This window comes from Balaenoptera ricei, chromosome 21 (genome assembly GCF_028023285.1).
Source record: "Balaenoptera ricei isolate mBalRic1 chromosome 21, mBalRic1.hap2, whole genome shotgun sequence".
NCBI lineage: Eukaryota > Metazoa > Chordata > Mammalia > Artiodactyla > Balaenopteridae > Balaenoptera > Balaenoptera ricei.
In genome coordinates, this window is record NC_082659.1 from 17780850 (window position 1) to 17803943 (window position 23094).

Consider the following 23094-nt stretch of genomic DNA (forward strand, 5'->3'; position numbering starts at 1 on the left):
CAAAATTTTAGACCTCCCGTTTGTCAAAAACATTCTAAGCATGGTGATGAGTGTTAACTATAACTAGACTCGTTATGGTGATCATTTCACAATAGAGACAAATACAGGCATACGTCAGAGATACTGTGGGTTCAGCTCCAGACCACCACAGTAAAGCGAGTCACATGACTTTTTGGTTTCCCAGTACATATAAAAGTTATGTTTCCACTATAGTGTAGTCTATTAACTGCGCAATAATAGCATTATGTCTAAAAAAGGTACATATCTTAATTTAAAAATACAAAACAAAAAACAATTACAGGGCTTCCCTGGTGGCGCAGTGGTGGAGAATCCGCCTGCCAATGCAGGGGACACGGGTTCGAGCCCTGGTCCGGGACGATCCCACATGCCACGGAGCAAGTAAGCCCATGAGCCACAACTACTGAGCTCACACGCCTAGAGCCCGTGCTCTGCAACAGAAGCCACCACAATGAGAAGCCCGCGCACCGCAACAAATAGTAGCCCCCGCTCACCGCAACTAGAGAAAGCCCGCGCATAGCAACGAAGACCCAACACAGCCAAAAATAAATAAATAAAATAAATAAATTTATTTTAAAACAAAAACAATTACAGTAGTAACATCAAAGATCACCAATCACCATAACAAATATAATAATAATGAAAACGTTTGAAATATTGCAAGAATTACCAAAATGTGACATAGACACATGAAGTGACCAAATGCTGTTGGAAAAATGGTGCCAATAGTCTTGCTCAATGCAAGGTTGCCACAAACCTTCAATTTGTAAAAATACAATATCTATGAAGTGTAATAAAACGAGGTTATGCTTGTATTGAATAAAAAAAAGACAAATACTGTGGAATCTAAAAGATAGAATGAATGAATATAACACAACAGAAACAGGCTCACAGATAACAAACTAGTGGTTACCAGTGGGGAGAGGATAGGGAAGCGGGACAATATCGTAAAAGGGGATTAAGAGGTACAAACTATCAGGTATAAGATGAGATACAAGGATGTAATGTACAGCACAGGGAGTATAGCCAATATTTTATAATAATTTTAAATGGACTTTATAAAATATGAAATCATATTTTGTACACTTGAAACTAACATGACATTGCAAATCAACTATACTTCATTAAAAGGTGGGAAAAGAAAAAATTAGACACAAAAAAAGAAATATGAGGGACTAAGACACATGAAAAAAGTTTACGAACGTCAGTTAAAATAATGTGCTGTCAGTTCTTGTCTGTTTTTAAGAGTAATACCCACTATTGGTGAATGCGTGAGGACCAGGTGCCTCATACATGCCACTGAAGGGGTATAAATTACTACAGCCTTTCTGGACAGAGACACTTCGGTGACATGTAATGAAAGCCTTCTACCCTGGAATTCCATTTATCAGAATTGATTCTAGGAAGATAGTTGATTGACTTATTTATTGCTTTTCAGAAATGTTTAGAAGGGGGAAAATTGGAAACAGTATGAATGGTTTAAACAACAGGAGTTGTTTATGTTCACCGACATTTTAATGACATTTTTGAAGCCATTAAAATAACAACATAGAGGATTATTTAATGCCATGGAAAGATAAATGTGAAATTTTTAAGTTTAAGAAAACTGGTTACAGAGCACTATGATGTACAGGTAATTTAACTTTTTTTTTTAATAATTTTTAAAATTGTTTTTATTTTTGGCTGTGTTTGGTCTTCGTTGCTGTGCGTGGGCTTTCTCTAGTTGCGGCGAGCGGGGGCTACTCTTCGTTGTGGTGCACGGGCTTCTCATTGTGGTGGCTTCTCTTGTTGCAGAGCACAGGCTCTAGGCACGCGGGTTTCAGTAGTTGTGGCACACGGGCTCAGTAGTTGTGGCTTGCGGGCTCTAGAGCACAGGCTCAGTAGTTGTGGCGCACGGGCTTAGTTGCTCCACGACATGTGGGATCTTCCAGGCCAGGGATCAAACCCGTGTCCCCTGCATTGGCAGGCGGATTCTTAACCACTGTGCCACCAAGGAAGCCCCTAATTTAACCTTTATTTTTTTAAAAATTATACATTGAACATGTTTTTTTTCTTAGTTTTTAAAAACAAACATTGTACATGGATAAAACATTACTGCTCTTATTTTGGGAGACCAAAGAAATAAAAGGCAGTGCCACTTATCTTGAAAAACTTATAATCTTAAGGGTGGGTGGAGGTTGAAATTTTTTCTAATTGTTTTATGTGAATTTTTGGACAGTTATTCACAATATATCTTAGACATTCTTTTCCCTACTAAGGAAGAGGACATTATGGAAAAATTGGACTCTTGAGTTGAAGTTTCTACCATTGGAATAGAGATTTGAACTTAAAAATTATGATGCATAAAAATGAAGAAAATGTGGCAATTAGTGTTGTGTTAGGCAGAGGAAGGAGGTAAACGTTAAGACTGATACTCCATGTTGGAGTTCTGGGGAAGATTGGTTGGATAGAGATGCTTGAATCCCTGGTTTAAATATTAATCTCCAGATTCTTGAAGATCATTAACAACAACAAATAAATCTGTCCTAGTTGGATGTATTTCCTAGCATCTAAGCAACCCTGCACAGCATATGCTAGAATCATAACATCATTGTTTTCTAAAGTCCAGTCACTAATGAAATGCACACATTTCTACACAGACTGCAATGGGATCTGTGATTCTTGTTTGAACCTACTGTGATATTATAACACATTGACCTGCCAAACACTTATATCATCCATAACATACCTTCTTCAGTTTTTTAAGCCTTACCAAAGACCTTATACAATTATTTATTCATCGTTTTTGTTTGTATCATTAATAGAAACTCAGTCCATATCATGTGCTTTTAAGAAAGGTATTCTGGGGCTTCCCTGGTGGCGCAGTGGTTGGGAATCTGCCTGCCAATGCAGGGGACACGGGTTCGAGCCCTGGTCTGGGAGGATCCCACATGCCGCGGAGCAACTAAGCCCGTGAGCCACAACTACTGAGCTTGCGCGTCTGGAGCTTGTGCTCCGCAACGGGAGAGGCCGCGACAGTGAGAGGCCCGCGCACCGCGATGAAGAGAGGCCCCCGCTCTCCGCAACTGGAGAAAGCCCTCGCACAGAAACGAAGACCCAACACAGCCAAATATAAATAAATAAATAAATAAATAAATAAATTTATAAAAAAAAAAAAAAAAAAAAAAAAAAAAAAAAGAAAGGTATTCTGTCACTTAAACTTTTTAAAAACTTTATTTTTCTGACTCTGTGATCTCTGTTTAAAAAAAATTGGGAAGATACAGAAACATAAAGCAAGGGAATTAAATATATGCCTACCCCAACTCCCAGAGTATTGCTGATATTTTGGTATATTTGCTCCAGTATTTGTTATTCTTTTTGTTTAAAGTTGACATCCTAATACACATACAAATTTAAATCATGGTTTTATTTTCCCACTTGACATCCTAACACAGGCTTTGCTGTACTTCATAAAAATGCATCTTATTCCTAATATTTAATAACTGTAATTACATTTTTCTCTTAGGTACCAAAAGTTCCTTAAATTTTTCCTTACTGTCCTTGGTGATCCTTATGTTCTCTTAATTCAAATTAAGACTTTGTATAATAACAAAGATGAACACTTTCTTAAATTTGGGTACTTCTGTATTTAGTATAACTAAAGAAACTACAGTGTGCGCACAAGTGGTAACAGCTGATCAAATAAGTAATCAAGGAAACGTTTTGAGCCAGTTTTAAAATCTGTGCTTCCCCAAGCCCCTGAAGTATATATATTATAAAAGTAATTGGAACTATACAATAATTGCTTATTCGATTATTTAAAAGAGTGCATACATATAAAGTGTTCAGGAGTGTGCTTGGTATGTCGTATATTGTATGAGTTGGCTGTTAAGGCCCCTTTTGCTTTGGTGCACTTGTGCTCAACTGCCACCAGGGGGCAGACTGTGTTTGGGAAAGAATGGAAACCCAGCTTGAGCTGTTCTTAGTCTTTCATCTCAGACATCTTTTTCCGTGTGTGTGTGTGTGTGCGCGCGCGCGCGTGTGTGTGTGTACACTTTGCTGTACAAATAAGAACTACTCCTCTGACTTTTGACTTTTCCTTCTGACTGGCACTGCTTGTCTTTATTCTTGTAGTTCCTTGCTGTGCTGTTTTTTGTTTTGTTTTTTTTTTCTTTTTTTGCCTTTGAAGGAAGAGTTCCCCAGAGGATGGGAGACACTGCAGGCCACAGCCACACAGGGCCACGCAGGGTCACTCACAGGGAGAAGCAGGGAGCCTTGCTGTGCTGTTTACAGAGATCGTTAGCGACATTACTGTTACTCTGTGTGGTGTAGCTTAGGGTAGTTCAAGTAGACTTTCTAATGAGTATGAAGAATTGGTGGCATGTTGCTAATTTCTTCTTTTGGGTAGTCTAGGCTAAAGGATTTCCCCTTTAACCAGAATACGTTAGAGTTTACTGTTACTTAACTAACAAAACTAAACAAACAAAAAAACTTAACAAAACAGAAAACATCCTACAGGGGGTGGTGTTCTATCTTTAATAATATCAGTGTTTAGTCTTCTATTTATAATTTTAATGCTGATTTTTATCTTAGTTTTTTAAAACTTTTTATGGGGGTGTAGTTGTTTTACAGTGTTGTGTTTATCTTAGTTTTTACAAGCTTTTTTTCTTTTCTTGGTGCGTGCGGGGAGGAGAGGTGGTTTATGGCAAATTAATTTGCGGAATCCAGAAAAAAGGTTGCTGTTTAATAATAACAAATTGTGACAGAGTGAAAAGGCACCACCTAAATGTAGCTTTTCTAGACTTCAATTCCTTGATTATTTGTGCTTGCGTGGCCATGGGTGCAATATTTACAAAACACCTTGTCTGTGTAGGAACAGGTTGTAATTTTCCCACAGCTAACCCCTGGCAGGTTACTGGGTTGGTCTCTCAACAACCTCTAAAGTGGCAGGCTGTGGGGTGAGTGAAAAGGGAGAAGGAATTACTCAAAATTTCCTTTCCTGCCTGTCTCCTTCCCTCTTCACACCCTAAATGCTCTACAGAATTTCTTGAAGAGTAACTGTTTCCTGCACATTCTCATAGCATTTAATAGTTATTTATGGTTAACAGTTAACTACATTCATTTCTGTTACTGAGTCTTGGAAACACACATCGATCATTTTTCACACATTGTTTTCTTGTGCTTTTTAAAATTAAAAGAGTTGGACTCTTCCTGGTTTAATAATATTAGCTTTACTTAAGTGATCATTTTGCAGGTGCAGTTTTCTTATGTCCATGCCTTTATCTTTTCAACCTCTTTTGGTTTTTTTGCCACCATATTTTAATGTGCTTTTACAAAGGACTCTACTCAAACATTTACCAGATCTCAGTTCTTACTGATAAACAAAAATCACACCTTCCTGATGTTCCTAGTCTCAAAACATTACTATCTTGAGAGGTCACCTGATTTTCTATAAATGCAATTAGTCAAGCAATAAGTGGAATCCTTAGAATACTAATTTTTATTCCTCTGGAACTATTATATTACATCTGGTAGAGAAATTGCATTAACCCTTTATTGCTGGCTATTAGTGAAGTCCTCAGAATATGAGTGTTAAGAGTTGAACTTTAACCTTTTATCAATCTGTCATTAGTATATTATAGTAAAAACATTTTTTTGAAGTATAATTGACCTACAACACTACGTTAGTTCCAGGTGTTATAGTAAGAATTTTATTTAAAATTGTAATTGAGAACATTTATTGCTTGAAGCCACTAAAAATTTTTTTGTCCAGGGTATCAGGTTTATATATAGGTTTACATGTAAAATATCTGAAAAAAATGCCCAGTGCTACTGGGCATATTCACACTAGTAGCGTGAATATAATTACAATTTAAAAAATCAGAACACAGATTAATGAAGTCTTAATTTTTTCTAATTACTAAATAAATATTAGGCACTCCTCGAAGTAGTTATTTCGCCTTAAGGATCCTCCAAGTCATTACAGAACCTGTGACATTATTGGTTGTTATATAAAGCGCCTAAGACCACCCACTTTCTCCTCCCCTTCACCATCTCTGATGAAAACCACAACAACCCCATAAGCACGTTTGGTGTGATGTCATTCGGAGGCTGCTGACTGCTGGGTCTGCTAGGAGGAGATTTTATTCAGAGGAAGAGCATTGTTTTGGCAACATCTGGGAGTAGAAACGGAAGCCAGAAGCACTTGGATAGCTCTGGGGTTTTTCTTTTGTGCGTGTACGGTGGAGTGACGTCTGGCGTGTAGGCATGTTTCCTCTCGCTGTATTTCTTGGCCTCGAAGAAGGGTGCTGAGTTTAAAAAGACAGTATGTGAGAATCCACGGAGCTGGTTCTTCTGTGAAATCTTCCCACCTGCTCTGAAGACATGTTGCTGTCTCCCAAGTTCTCTTTGTCCACCATTCACGTTCGACTCACTGCCAAAGGATTGCTGCGAAATCTTCGACTCCCTTCAGGGTTTAGGAGAAGCACTGTCATTTTCCACGCAGGTTTGTCTCGCCCAGATCTCTCTTTACCGTTACGCGGGGGGCATCTTGATTAACCTGCAGGTGTTTATCAGAAATTTTCTAAGGGGATAGATAACTGGCGAAAGAAAGCTCTAATGAGAGAACGAGGCATAATTTGGAAGAATAAGCGGTTTTCTCTTATGCTTCAACACGTGTACAGTACTTTTACTGTCTGCAAGCTGCTGTGTGCTCGGTTTGTTGAAAGCAGAACTGTTGCCTGGGGGCTCCCAGCTCTTTGCTCTGACACCAGCCGAATCTGGAAAAATCAACACCTGTTCAGTTACATTTTACTTCACATGATTTTGGAAATAGGACACAGGTAAATTAAGACAAACAGTTCTCTTTCCTTTAAAGAAGGAGATGAAATGAGAGGGTTTCTGTAGGTTTTCATTACGTAGTTCCTCACTGAGATTGGGCAAGGCTGGTTTGGTATGCTAAAAGATTTCCACGTTCTAAACATTTCTGAAATAAAACATCGTAATGGCTGTGGAGAGGTAGGAAATGAACCACAAATTAAGTTTTCCAAGCTTCACGGTGGAAACGTTTGCAGTCACAAAAGACTGCCTCTGATCTTAATGCTTGTATCTGCTTTTTATCTTCTGTGCCTGAGATGGAAATAAATGTAGGGTATATTTTAGGCACATGCAAACCTGTGTGCCCACTTTTAGAGGATTCATTTGCCTACTGTTGCTACCTCTTGTTTAGATATAATTGCAACTGTGGTAAATTAAGTTGATTTTATGCTATAAAAACTGGAGTGCTATTATATTGAATTCGGGCTGGTTAGTGGTATCTGTGCTAGGATCTTGGGTATGTAAAGAGATGATTTATTGTTTCCTGTGAATGCCAGCCCTTCTGGGTCTTGTTTTCCATCTCTGTCCCCGGTGATTTTTTCCAGCTGACTGCTTTTAGTTTTCCCAGGGGCATCTCCCTGCTCTGTGGGATAACTCTTCTTCATGTTTCATAACTCCCCTTGACCTGTCACTGGGAGTCTGCCAGCCTTTCCCTCTCGATCTGAGCTGACAGCTGAAGGTAAATGGAGTAAGTCAGGAGGGAAACAGTGGCTCTGTCTCTCCCAGCCTAAATGCCACTGTCACTTTTTCAACCTTAAAAAATAAAAAGGTGAAAAATAAAAATAAAAGGGTGCCCTATATTTGCAATAATTTGTGTAATCTAAAATAGCTCCAAATGGCTTTTAACTTTTTTTGACTTTAAAAATTATATTTCTATGTTTTAATCAAAACCAGTAACACATTCAGTTAGATTTTATATTCATATATTTGTTTTCCATTAACAAGAATTTTAAAAATCTTGCAAGACATATAAGTTTTGTTTAAATGGAATAATAGAGACGCCTCTGGTGGTTCTTGACCCACGGCACTTTAAAATATTCATGCAGAGTTGCCCAGCATTTTGTCATGGCTTTTAATTTTAACTTAAGAAAAAAAATCAATCCACACTCCAAGTTAAAAAGAGAATCAAACAGTACAGAAGGTTGTACAATTCCAAGTGAGCCTCTTTCTTACCCAGGCCCTGCACCCTTCCACAGAGGAAGCACCCTTCCACTCTCATGGGTGCTTGTTTATCCTTCCGGTAATTTTCTAGTCATATATAAGCCTATGCAGGTTTTTCTATATCCCTTTTTATTTTACAGAAATGGAAGCTTACCATATATACTCTTCTATAGCTTACTTTTAAACATTAATATATCTTCGATTTTCAGGTTAACACACTTATCTACCACATTCTTTTCAATAGTCTTGTAACATCCCGTTGTATTTAACCAGTCTTCCATTAGTGAACATTTTAGGTTGTTTGTACCATTTTTGTGAAGCAGATAGCTTTCCAAGGCAACTTAAGCAAAAGGCACAAGGCTTTTATTACCAGAGTTTGACTAACTAATCGTGATATTGGGGGTACACTTTATTTTCTAAATTTACATAAAAATATTTTGAAACATTCATTTGATTGCAGTTATAATTTTTAGAGCTAGAGTGTACTTAGAGGTGCTCCAGTTTACCTGATTTTACACCAGGAAGTCGGAGGCCCAGAGAAGTGAATTAACTTGCCCAGGGGCACACAGTCAGTGGCAGGGATGGAACTAAGACCTGGGACCGCTGTTAAGAATTTTTGGTTTTTTTTTAGATTTTTCCAGCTGTGAATTTTGCTGTAATTTTGTTAGATCTAGTGAATAGCAGTGATGGAAAAAAAGAGTTTTGTGTGTGGGAAGCATTTTAAAATTATGTGAAGAATATAATTCTACTTACCCCAGTAAGAATCTTTTGTGAGCTTATCCATATTACATAACTTGAGGGTCTGAGGAATCTTCCAATAAAATAGATATTGAAGTCATCGCATTTCTTCTTATCCACATGGGCTGTGAGCAGTAGCTTGTGTTTGTGTTCTTAACAAAAGAAGTGGTGTTGGTGGCTGCAGGCGCAGTGGAGTCGGGCTGAATACCAAGAGCCCGGGGTTGTAGCCTTGGTTCTGCTAGTAACCAAGTCATCGACCTTGATCGCATAACCAAACAAGGCTACAAAATAAAGGAATCAGATGAGATGATTTCCGAGGTCTCTTCAACCTCAAATTCTGTGAATTTTCTGGCTACAGATTTAAAAATCCTGGATGTGTTACTGAAAATTCTTCTTATCTAAACTAATTCTCTTCTTATTTCCCAAACTCAGTGAATACTCCTCTGATTTCTTTCTCTTCACAACACCACTGTTTGCCCCCTATTCTGTCCTCACACCTCAGTACCCTTTGAATCATTGTTCTTCCTCATTTATCCACAATTCATTGGTTGCAAGAATCTAAGACTCTATCCTTTGAAATCACTATTGTTTTTACCCTCTGCCTACTGTAGTTCAGGCTTTATTTTTAGATTGAAGAATTTGAAAATGCTCTTCTTAGAGGTAGAAAATGGTCAAATATTGACAGTTTCATATCACCCAATCTAATACTTCGGGACTTTTTGAAGGATTTTATATTTTTGGTCTTGGCCACCAACCAGTCTTTCCCTTGCTTCCAAACTGTCTTTCACATTGCAGGATTAAGTCATTCGTTTCATAAACAGATATGTATTAGACATGTACTGTGTGGCAGATGCAGTGCTAGATGCTGAAAATGTAGCCAGGACTGAGTCACACATGGCCTCCTGCCTTCACACAGCCCACAGTTTTTAAATTTTGGCCGTACCACATGGCTGGTGGGGTCTTAGTTCCCCAACCAGGGATTGAACCTGGGCCACAGCAGTGACAGTGCCTAATCCTAACCCACGACCACCAGGGAACTCCGCAGCCCACAGTTTACCAGGGAGACAAGCAGAGAACATGAGGCAGTCGTGGTAGGGCACGGACTAGGTACACAGGCAGCGCCCAGCAGGTGAGGCTGGCTTTATCCAGGTCCTCCAGAAGCGCCATTTAAGCTGGGACCCCGGGATAGGAGGAAGTAGCCAAGAAACAAAAAGCGTTCCAGGCAGAGAAAACAGCATGCGAAAGCCTGGAGGTGAGGGAGAGTTTGGCTCCTTTAAGGAAACAAAAGAATTTTAATATGTCTGAGCATAGAATGTGGAGAGAGAGGTGCCAGCAATAGGATGGTGGTTATATGGAGCTAGACAGAACAGGCCCTTTGACCAGCCCTTGCACAGGACACTGTGCACTGTAGTATATTGACAAAGGGTGTTGTCCCGTCCAGGATGTAACTTCCTCTGTAAATAGGGGCGAGGAAAGAGAGTGACTTTGTCAGGGTTTTGGGTAACGTAGCAGGATGTCAGGCATGAATAAAGATCTCAGCATCAGAAGAGTGCTACATCTTCTAAGAAGTCCAGAAGTGATCTCACTGACTTACCAAAGCTTTCAGTTCAGTCTAGTTCAGAATTCTGCCTCATATTTTGGAACCTATTCGTTTCAATTTTATGAGTCAGCGGAGGGAAAAGAATCTTCCACGTAGAACTATTCCTTGCCTCCAGGTTTATTGGAATTCAGGTTTTCTATGAAGCTGGAGATGAGATACTTGTATTAATTATTATGAAAAGTGCCATTTTGAACCTCAGGGTTAATATTCTCATTGATTCAAGTGAAGGCAGTTCACTGCACTAAGAGAGAATTCTTTTTGCTGGGCTAGTGAGATTAAAAGCAATTACTCTAGCAAAGGAGAGGGGTGTATGTACATGTATTTTGAGGAAAGGCAGGAGAAGTATTATTAATAGAACAAAATATTTTCATTTACTTGAAGCTGCGCTAAAGAGAACCATTTTGCCCAGATATTTGGTAAGAGCGAGGCAGAATGCAAATAAGTTTGTTTAATTAGAATGAAAGTCATCAAGTTACGTGCTTATGTTTGGTATTCATTTTTCAGACTGTCAAGTAGAACTGCTTTTAGCTGCAGTTTCAGACAGTTTAACTAAGGAGGAGCTTATTTGTCTCTCTTAGAAAGCAGCAGCTCTGACGTTCAGAGGCTCAGTAATGTCAGGATCAACACCTGTACTATTTTCTTGGCCTTTTCCTCGTGACTGTTCCCTCATGATCTCACAATGCCTGCTGCAGGCAGGAAAAACAAGACCCAGGGAAGGGGTGGTGCTTACATCTCATTGGCTAAATCTCAGTCACATGGCTGTTTCTACCTTCAAGGGAAGCTGGGAAATTGAGTGTTTGACTTCTCCAATCACTGTAGTCCATGCAGGTATAAGAGGGATTAGAAGCCTATTATAGAGGCTGCCACAGAGAAGGCAAAACGGTTATTTCTCAAAAGTTAATACTGGCAGCTTATAAATAAGGGAAGTACATCAGTTAACAAGTTGAATCTTGCAACAGACCTCATTGTTTCTTCTCTTTTATGATATGAATTTTTTTTTTTTTGGCTGTGTTGGGTCTTCGTCTCTGTGCGAGGGCTTTCTCTAGTTGCGGCGAGCGGGGGCCACTCTTCATCGCGGTGCGCGGGCCTCTCACTATCGCGGCCTCTCTTGTTGGGAGCACAGGCTCCAGACGTGCAGGCTCAGTAGTTGTGGCTCACGGGCCTAGTTGCTCTGTGGCATGTGGGATCTTCCCAGACCAGGGCTCGAACCCGTGTCCCCTGCATTGGCAGGCAGATTCTCAACCACTGCGCCACCAGGGAAGCCTGATATGAATGTTTTTTGGTAATGATTACCTATTTTGTAAATGTGTCAATTAAACACTTTCAAGTCATTTTGTTGTTTGGACATAGTGGTTAATATTTGATTTGGATCTCTTGAATTAATTTTTAGTTACAAAATAATGCTTATACTGAGAAAGAATGTTCTCAACCTTATGTGGTTTTTATATATTTAAAATGTGTTAACAAGAGATGAATATTAGCAGTGCATTTATGGTGGGGATCCTAGTCGTGCATTAATGTGATGCTAAATAAACCTTAATTTCTCTTGTGTTTCTCACATTGCAAAATATAGAAGCCAGTGAAAGCATTTTAGAAAGCTTTCATAAAAAACTCTATATATTAGAATTTTTTGGTAAAAAGTTTAAAAATATTCAGTCATTTGTAGAATGCAAAAGGACCAAATTCAAGAACAACAGATGAGAGATGTGGCCTTCCACCACCCCTTTGTTATCTCACTGTGAATCCACATTTCTTCTTTTTAGCTTCCTTGAAAGCAGTCTTGAAAGTTTCTCTGGCCTCTTGCCACATTGATAAACGTTTACTAAGAACTGGTGTTGTGAATGGCATTATGCTAAAAATGTTGATACTGAGCTCATGTGGCTATGGCAGTCTTGCAGCTTCAGCTTTGCTATGACATTAAAATGTGCCCTTTCATAGTTATAGCAGTCTATTTAAGAGAACAGTTATGTGTTAAATGAATTTTCACTCATAATGGATAATATTTTTGATAAGTCTTTAAAAGTTAGATGTTGAAAGAGAAAGTTAGTGTATCTTAATCTCACAAGTTTCACATAGCTAGTCTTACTGTGCTAAATTGTGTTTTAATGTAGTATCTATTTTCACACAAACATGGAAAATAAACCATACATTATAGCCTGGAGTTGGATTCAGGATGGGAAGTATAGCAGTGTTTTTCATGAGGAGAAAATGGAGGAATAAGGCAAATAAAACATATATAGTAAATGCTTATTTAATTAGAACCACTGAAATATTCAGGTTAACTGAGTTTTGGATAGTAGAGAATCACCATATACATGAAATAATATAGATTACGATACTTTTTATTAGCGCTAAAGCATGTTTTAGAGCTAAAAATAGTATTTTATTAATAGTATAGCATATTACTGTTATCTTAGGTAAAAAGACAACAGGTGTGGTTTTAAATGTATGTAAAATTGAACATCACTTTTCTGTATTTGGCTTAGGTGATACTTTGGATTATTTTAGTACATGAGGGTCCTTTATAAAAAGCATCAATTATATAGCTCTGGGGAAAATTAAGACTAATAGAGCCGCCTTTGGGGTGAGAGACTAGGCTTTTTCCTATTGTTCCCTGGTGGCCTGAGTTTTAGGCATCTCTCACTCAAATTGCTTTTCCTTAACTGGTTAATGTTTTGAGAATGACATTCTCTATTTATTGTTTGTGTTATGGATATTCCTAATGTTGAATGTTTTAATTGGCTATTCTAATTTTTGTTTCTACTGTCTATTAAAGATAGTCTATTGTCTTAAATTTGCAATAAGGACATTTTTGACCCGCTTTGGTGCATTTTGGGGACTCCCCCCTCCCCCAGGGCTTTTGTCTTCACATGCCTTGTTTCAGCCATGCTGCTTTGCTGGGGGCCCTGCTTGACAAAGAGCATGTGATTGCACATGGCTGCGATGGTTAGGGACACCACCTGTGGCTGTGGAGCACTGACCCACAGGGCCTGGCCTCGCTGGCACAATGGTGACATCCCCTGAGCTGGCTAGTCCATGGTGGAAAAGTCCAGAAGAAACAGCTTTGAAAATTCTAAAATGGTACATGTGCTTGAAGTAGATACTGCAAGAAGGGCCTTGTAGACTTTTTGTTTTTGTTTTGGAATTGGTTCCTAGTGGTGACAGAATGTTATTCTTGGTACTGTGTTCGTCCACGTGGTAAATTAAAAGGGACGTCTTGGTGTATGTCATCATCACTGAAATCAAAAACACTGCTTGGCTTTGTGATGCCAAGCATCTTTTTAGGTACCTATTAAATTGGTTAATTCAAAATGAGCGTTAAGGCAAAAACAAAAACATGAAAGTCCACATGAAGGCTAGCATTTACTATTTTAGGTAACTTGCTTAATAACAAAGGGGAAAAAGCCAGTTCCAGGGCTGCTGTCTTGTGAAACAGCACCTCAGTCACATCCGTGAACTTGGTGGGTGTGTATATATATATATATATACTTTTTTTTTTTTTTTTTTTTAAATTTTTGGCTGTGTTGGGTCTTCGTTGCTGCACGCGGGCTTTCTCTTGTTGTGGCGATCGGGGGCTTCTCTTGTTGCGGAGCATGGGCTCTAGTCGTGCGGGCTTCAGTAGTTGTGGCTCACGGGCTCTAGAGTACAGGCTCAGTAGTTGTGGCACACGGGCTTAGTTGCTCCATGGCATGTGGGATCTTCCCGGACCAGGGCTCGAACCCGTGTCCCCTGCATTGGCAGGCGGATTCTTAACCACTGCGCCACCAGGGAAGCCCTGGTGGGTATATATTTTATCCCTTTCCTTATGCTCTGAGAAAAGACCTATCCAATTTGTTCATATACAGTGTGAACAAGTATAACAAAAGCTACTTTTTCCTATTTTAAGTTGAAATAAAAATTCAGATCTTTTTTCTCTACTAAAATAATGAAAGTTTTGCTTGTTAGATGATTAAAATAAAAATATTTTCATTTGACATCTGCAGAATTTTTAATGATACAGGCATGAAATTGCATTACTTGCACATTTTTATAGTATGTTCTTTTAGTCCGGAAACAAATCCATAAACTTTTTTTTTTTTTTTTTTTGCTCTAATCCTTTTTTTTTTTTTTTAATTTATTTATTTATCTTTGGCTGCGTTAGGTCTTCACTGCTGCACGTGGGCTTTCTCTAGTTGTGGTGAGCGGGGGCTACTCTTTGTTGCAGTACGCGGGCTTCTCTTTGTGGTGGCTTCTCTTGTTGCGGAGCATGGGCTCTAGGCGCGAGGGCTTCAGTAGTTGTGGCGTGCGGACTCAGTAGTTGTGACTCTTGGGCTCTAGAGTGCAGGCTCAGTAGTTGTGGTGCACGGGCTTAGTTGTGGACCACAGCATGTGGCATCTTCCTGGACCAGGGCTCGAACCCATGTCCCGTGCATTGGCAGGCAGATTCTTAACCATTGCGCCACCAGGGAAGTCCCACAAATCCGTAAACTTTTAGCACATTAAGGTGGACTTTTAGATTATTTAGAAAGCCAACAAATTGGCAGATGTGATACCTTCTTAAAAGTATTTCTGAATGTAATGAATTTCTATTAACTTTTCTTTACAGTTAGTAGTCCATTTTAAGAACATAAGTGATCTGCTTTATTCCCTGCCAGCCACATGGAAAATGTCTACGGTCAATTTTGGATTGTTTTGCAGGAAAAATTGTCTAAGCAATAGTTATCTGAAATAGGTATATTTAATATGAATATGCCTTCTATTCTGTAATCTGCTTTTGAAATTAAGAAAGTAAAACCACTTTATATATAATACAAATCATTGCAGCACTTCCAAAAATACAATACTGTAAAATTTTAATAGGTGTCCTAAAGTAGCCCTCCCCAGCCACCTCCAAAAGAATTAGCTTGGGTAATGTTAAAAGTCTAAACACTGTGCTTTGCTGAGCTTGAAATGTTCCATAGTCAGCAAATGCCATACTTACCCAGAAAAAGAAAAATATTATATGTGGCTCCTAATTATGACTATTAACTTTTCTAGAGCAAACACATAATGAAAGGAACCCTGAAAAGGTTTATATAAATTTAAGCTAATAATTGATAACACGAACATGTTCGTTTGTTTGTTTAAAATGATGGTTAGATGCCATGAAGTAGTTCTCAGTGCCTTAACTGTGTGCCTGTTGTCAGGCCTGAGGGCCTCTTCCATCCTTGTCAAGGGGAGTGCTTTCTCCTTTCATACAACACTGAATAATAATTCAAAAAAAAGATCTTGGTAAGATTGTCTAGATTTCTGTGGGTGTGCAGTTCAATTGATCAAGCTGGGAAAGTGTGTTAATAGGCTTGTGTTAGGGGCTGCATTCAGGACAATGGGAAATAAAGAGCTGATTTGCTCCCCAGGAAAATGCCCCTGCAGACGATTCAGTTTGGAGAGCATGATGGAGCAGGTGAGGATAGAATAGAGTCTCTTTGGAGAATAAGGAGCAGAGTGTTAGAGAATGTCAGTACGCTTCCCCGCGGGTCCCGCGCCACACGCCGCCTCTCTCTGCCCTCTCTCTCATTCTCACGTGCTCATCTGCCTTTCTTTGTGCTATCTCCAAGCTGGAAACGGCGACTTATCCTTGATAAGTCTTGATCCAACTGGTGCAGAAGTCTTCCTGTTCTGCCTCATAAACATTCATCATCTCCTGCCTGTTCTCACTGCCCCGACCACCAGTTCCCCGCCCTGGGCCTCCCTCTTGACCACTCTGCTCACCAGTTCAGATCTTCTTTCGCTGTGTCTCCAGACCCCTGCTTGGCACCATTCTGTATCTCCTACGAGAGAGAGAAAACCTTGTGCAGCACGCACGTCTTGCCCCTGTTTATGCTTCCAGCCACGTCATCTTACTTTAATTTCAGGAGAGCTTTGCTGTCAGCGCTGAACACCAGGGCCTCCGGGGCCTCCCATACCTCTATGCCTTGGTGTTTTCTGGCCTTTTCTGTTTATCTGTCTGCCAAACATGCAAATGTCCATCCAAACTCTGTCTCTAGAACCCTTTCTTGACAGCCCCAGATCTAGGTGTTTCTCCACCTGTACTCTCACCACACTGTGTACATAATTCTGTTACCCAATTATCAAATCATATGGCCATTGGTGATGGCCTGTTTCGGTCTCTGCTGCATAAAAAAAGTTCCTTGAGAACAAGAACCAATGTGTTAGAAGCACAGCCAACAGACGTTTACTGAGTGTACAGTGGTCATGTGGGTGATCGTTTCATTACTGGATACTCCCTCTTATCAGAACACATATTTCCTGGTAGTTCATGTTTAAGGCTTTCTTGTCATGGAATATCCCAGGGTAAGCACCCATAAATACCCATCAAATCCTGAGGAAACACTGACGGAAAGAACTTGTGTAAAGATAGGTGTCCCTAGGAAGGGCTTTAGATGTGTAGGTTCAGATTAAGGCAGAAAGACGGGAATCAGTTGTCTGTCCAGGCTGCTGGTAGAGCCCATTAGCTCATTACTTACATTTTATTAACCCACAAGCATTAGTTTTCAATGCAGTATGTAGTAGAAAGCATATAAGAGCCAATGACTGTCACCTTCACAGATAGGTGAATATGTGAGAGTCGAACAGGAAGAGATTAATACCGTAGAAACAAGGTGTCTTCATGCATCCTTGTAGAACACCACCTTCTTCTACGTGTCTCCACCGCCCCCAAGACACGAGTCTGGTCCACCTGCCCCACAGCAAAGCCACGTGGTAGATTTTGATAAATATTTGGCGAGTGAATGAATAATAAGTCAATAGGTACATAAAACACTAGGCAAACATTAGTTACTGAATGCTATGTATAGTTTTGTGTTTCATTCAAGTTAAGGCAAGCTCTCCTAGTAAGTCTTGTCTCTTAACTTGATTTTAATATTCGGAAAGCCAGCGGATTTCCGAATATTAAAGTGGCTTGTTTTGCCTTAGGATGGATGTGTCATCAGCAGCTAATAGGTTAGTCCCTGTCTGAATTGTTAAGTCTCTCCCACAAAAATTGTGTTTAGCCTTGAGGTGGGGATCTGTATGCCTGAGTGACTTGAGCCTGAAACATGGGCTTATTCTTCTTTCCCCAACTATTTTCTTTAAGAAGATGATAAATAACTTCATTAGTCTAGTTTTAAATTTTATTAAATTGAGGTTTCTGAGTAGAAAGAACAAAGACAGTAAACAGTGCTATCCAGCTATTTTTCAAGTGAGCAAATGTCTTGGATTCAGGACTTTTACTTTCCTGATGGAGGTTTCAGTTTCATTGGAATGAACCTCAGGAATGTCAGACCAGACATGGCAGTGGTAAGTATCTTGTCAACACGCGTCCGAATCTATGTAGAAGTTAACATTTAATTTTAAGATTTCTGAGTAAGTTGATTCTTTGAAATTAGACAGCCTGTTAATAGGTATAATAAACAAAATATTTTATAGTTTTAAATACAGCTGCATTATCAAAACAGTCACATGTTAATAAATGGAACACAAGGGCAAAGTTTGGTTCATATTAAGCTAATTTCCTACAAGTAATGAATTTTGTAGAATTTAAGGGAAACTTGCTTTTTTGGCATTATGAGGTACTCTGTTTATGAGCATTAGGGCTTTGAACGTCACTGGAGATTTTTGCATCATCTCTGTTCTTCCGCTGGGCCAGGAGTGAGGAGGAAGGGAAAGATGCTCAGACTGGGTCATCAGCTACCATGTGGTCATCAGCTACCATGTGGTCCAGTTTTGTCCTCAGGGAGCCCGGTATGTGGAGCGGAAGATTGAGGTCACAGTGTGCTTTTCCAGCTCTAGGTAGAGTGCAGGCTGTTTGCTTATTTGCTCTTAGGTTGAAATTTGAAGATGTCTAAATCTATTTTAAGAATTCATACATTCAACAGAAGCTGCGTTATTTAGATTTCTATCCAGATTCCCCATGGAAGAAACATGGATTAACTTATGTTTGCTTGATGGTTAAGTGTTAAAGATTGAAGCTCACAATTCATTTTAACCATCTTTAAAAAATGTTACGTTCTAATTTTGAATAGGTAATGTATTTACCCTGTGGTTAAAAAATATTTAAAAATGCATTAGAACACCTTATGTCTATCTGGTTCTTATTTCCTTCTCTGAAAAGGTAAACGTTGTTAGTATGTTAGTTTTGTTATGTTTTGTTAGTTTTGTTATGTTTTGTTATGAATTTTTTGTTTTGAAGTTTTGTTATGAATTTATAAGCAAAACAAATGTGTTTATATTCCCATCATCTTGACACAATGGGGCACATCATCTACATTGTTCTTCACTATGTTTTTTATTTACCACAGAGAGCTTCCTAGTTCTGTTACAGCTGTGACATTTCACTATATAAATGTACCATACATTTATTTAACCAGACTTCTACTTATGGACATTTGGGGTTTTTTTTTATCTTTTCTTTGCAAACAGGTTTGCAGTGAAACCCCTTCTATAGGTGTTATTTTACTCCTATGTAGGATTCATGATAGAATAAATTCTTGCTTACCAGCTGTGAGTCCAACAGTTTGTGTGAGGGTGTGTTAGAGAAGGCTTATCACCAAATTTTATGTTCTTAAACATCAATTTGGGTATATGACACTATGCAGACAGACAGACATCAGAATTGTTTTAAATGTTTGAATGAGATTCTCCGTGGGTAGCATTGAAAACTGCATCGTGATGTACATGATGATTTCAGATGATTTCTATTCTATTACTTCCTGAGGCAGAGCGGTGTTTGAGTTCTAGGTGTGGTGTTTGGGGTTTCCATGGCTGGACACTTAGGAACTGATATTGATGTGTGAGATTCCAGTTCTCCAGCTATTAAGAAAGCCTGAGAGAAAAAGAAGGTGGTACCGTCTTGAGTCTTCTTGACAGCTTGACTTTTCCTGAAGCAATAGCTTTTTCTCCCCTACTTCTCTAGTTAGATGGAGTTCACACCCTAACACTTAACTGCAAATGATGGTGAAACTAACCAGTCAAAGCACAAATGAGAAAGCAGCTAAGAACCAGGAGACATGCATGATTGGAATGCAATCAAACTTGGACAGTTGATGTTTTCCAGGGTGTACCTTAGCAAAAAACTGCTTAAGTTCATTCTCGAGTGATCTTAGCAGCGTTCCTAATATAGTATTAGGTCCTAGAGAATTTTCTAAACTTTCAAAAAGTAGATATGCCTTGACACAGTTAACAGTTACAAAATGTGGAGAATAGGACTTTTATAAGCACAAATGCCATTTTGTTACCAAAAGCTAATGCAACCAAAATGTAATAAAGGAAATGTATAGATACTAACTCACTTGTGGATCTAAGCCATCTGAATTCTCAGCAGCAAACTGGGGAGTAGCTTACACTGTTACACTGACAGATTTGAAAAAACTAAGTGTTGGTTGGGCCTGGGGGACAAGGCATGAAATGGGGGAAGGGGGTCAAAAGGTACAAACTCCTAGTTATAAAATAAATAAGTCATGGGGATGTAATGTACAGCATGGTGACTAAAGTTGATAATTCTGTATTGCATATTTCAAAGTAGCTAAGAGAGTATATCTTGTTCTCATCACAAGAATAAAATTTTGTAACTATGTATGGTGACAGATGTTAACTAGACTTATTGTGTTCATTTTGCAGTATATACAAATAGTGAATCGTGTTGCACACCTGAAACTAATATAATGTTATATGTCAGTTATACTGCAATAAAAACATGTCAAATTACATTTCAGATGGTAAAAAAAAAAAGTTTGTCTCGGGAATTTGAAGCCACAATTGCATAAGAAGAGCCTTTAACTAAATTTATTGAAGTAAAATAAAAACCATCATAATGGTTTCAGAGGACTAATTCAACGCTTATTTTTTTTTTATTTTATTTATTTATTTATTTATTTTTGGCTGTGTTGGGTCTTCGTTTCTGTGCGAGGGCTTTCTCTAGTTGTGGCAAGCGGGGGCCACTCTTCATCGCGGTGCGCGGGCCTCTCACTATCGCGGCCTCTCTTGTTGCGGAGCACAGGCTCCAGACGCGCAGGCTCAGTAGTTGTGGCTCACGGGCCCAGTTGCTCCGCGGCATGTGGGATCTTCCCAGACCAGGGCTCAAACCCGTGTCCCCTGCATTGGCAGGCAGATTCTCAACCACTGCGCCACCAGGGAAGCCCTCAACGCTTATTTTTTACAATTTTTTATACACTTTTTCAAAAAGTATTGACAGATTCTTAACATTATGTAAATATATTATTTTAAAATCGACTTTATGTCCACGGAGAAACACTAGAGTTAATCTCTTTTAAACCAAGGAAAGATAGAGAGACTTATCTTTAAAATAACGTTAGAGGTGGAATTAACCATTCAATAAGAAAAACAGATAAAGGAAGGTATATTATATACATATAATCAAGGAGTTTAGCCAAACAATATTACTAAGCAAATAATTTCCGTAGACTTGTAAGTTCAAAAAGGCTTGATAATCCAGTGAAAAAATTTTAGTTTATAAAGGAACCAAACATAAATACTTAGCTGCTGCCTGACTTTGGCATAAGAGATAATTTGAAGGAAAAAAAATTTTGATGTTACAAAAAGAGTACCTATATTCTGAATGTAAGTGTAAAAAACAATGCTTAATAAGTTAATTTACATTTGATTTAATATATTTCCTTAGAAATAACTTATTAGAACATGACTAGTTAATACTAAAATTCATCTGAGAGACTAGGCAAGAAACTTAAAGAATGTTTTCTCCAAAAATGTTAATATAAAAGATTCATTTCTCAGATTTTGTAAATAATTATAACCTAACAGTTTAAAAACTGATATTGTGGTAAATAATAAAACTGATTAACATAGAAATTCTAGGAAGAGAATGGAAAGTTGTTAAGGATTCAAGAAATGGTAACTTCAGAGCAATGAATAATAAATGAATACATATTTCAATAAGTATTGGTAGGACATACAGCGGTGATATCGGTCAGGAAAGTGAACCTGTATCTACATATGCTGCAGTAAATTCTAGATGGTCAAAGAGTTAGAAGACGTGTGTTGCTCTTCTGTTTGTATAAAATCATATAAAACACTATATAAAAGGTAGGTATTTATCCATAAGTAGGTTTATTGAAATGAATAGTTAGCAGATAATGGGCTTGGATGAATTAAAGTAACATTTTGTTAAGATTATTGCATAAATGTTTATTTTTAATTATATAATATATTACATCCCCACCCCATCTCCACTTTCCAGAATGGGTGGGAACAGAAGCCTAGGTTCTGACTTGGAGTCTGTCCTGTAGAAGCTGTCTATGCCCCGGGCTAGGCCCTTCACATCCTTGAACTTCACCTTCCTTATGGAGGGTTACTGGGAGGACCACAGAGAGGGAAAATGAGAAAACACTATAAACAGTAAAACAGTATAATTATTATATGTTATATGACAAATATAATTCCTGGGAACATTTTATTTGTTTACTTGTTATTTATTTGTTTGTTTATTTATTTTTATTTTTTGGCCACGCTGTGTGGCATGTGGGATCTTAATTCCCTGATCAGAGATCGAACCTGCGCCCTCTGCAGTGGAAGCGCAGAGTCTTTTTTTTTTAAAATAATTTATTTTATTTATTTATTTATTTATTTTTGGCTGTGTTGGATCTTCGTTGCTGCGTGCAGGCTTTCTCTAGTTGCGGCGAGCGGGGGCTACTCTTTGTTGCAGTACGCGGGCTTCTCATTGCGGTGGCTTCTCTTGTTACGGAGCACAGGCTCTAGGCGCACGGGCTTCAGTAGTTGCGGCTCATGGGCTCAGTAGTTGTGGCACATGGGCTCTAGAGCACAGGCTCAGTAGCTGTGGCACACGGGCTTAGTTGCTCCGTGGCATGTGGGATCTTCCCGGACCAGGGCTTGAACCCATATGCCCTGCATTGGCAGGCGGATTCTTAACCACTGTGCCACCAGGGAAGCCCGAAGCACAGAGTCTTGACCACTGGACTGCCAGGGAAGTCCTTGGGAACATTTTAAATTTTAGAAAATGACATAGAGGAATACTAATCTCAGATATTTGGATAAATTGTAAAATATTTAGATTATTTTTCATCGATATGTGACTCTATAAAGTTCTCCTTTCAGAACTTTAATGTTATGACTGTGAAATTGGTTACTGTCTCTGTCTGCTTTGGAAGTGGCAATTATGGCTAAGCAGTGAATAACGATTACTAACAAAGACTAATGCATACTTTCCCTTCTCTTTAAGTATTTTTAAAACACAATAAATATTTTAGTCATTTTAGAACTGAGAATTATCAAATATTAATACAAATATTGAGTTGTTTAACCATGGAAAGCTACCATAGAAAATGAGAGCCCTTTTCCTGTTTTTTTTTGTTTTTGTTTGTTTGTTTTTTTAACTTAAAGAATATATTGAGTGTATTTTGCCATTGCTTCTTGGAACATGAATACTGAGGTTTCATTCTCCTTCAAGAAATTGCTGTTTCCTTCCCTCTAAAAATTTAGAGAAAATAATTACTGTTTATAAAATTGTCTTAAGTTTGTTTGTCACCATAGAATGTGGATGCCATAGGGAATGACTTTGAGAATAAGGAAACATTTATTTTTTTAGTTTCTTGTCTTTTTTTCCCCTAGATTTAGATTTGTCTTGGTTATTCAGCCTACTTATTTTAAGAAGCTAAGCAGCTTGTTTCCTGTTTTTCCAATTCTGTTTGACATTTAAAGTGACTGAGACATTTGGAATGGTTCCAAAATGG

At 38.6% G+C, this 23094-nt stretch overlaps 1 protein-coding gene and 1 non-coding gene across 2 annotated transcripts in view; one reads left to right on the forward strand and one right to left on the reverse strand.

The window, feature by feature from the left end:
• Nucleotides 1-23094, forward strand: part of MTUS1 (microtubule associated scaffold protein 1) — a 165944-nt gene that overhangs the window by 106214 nt on the left and 36636 nt on the right.
• LOC132356779 (U6atac minor spliceosomal RNA) lies at nt 15475-15594 on the reverse strand. The gene has a single exon (XR_009500056.1). It is a non-coding gene; the product is annotated as a U6atac minor spliceosomal RNA (small nuclear RNA).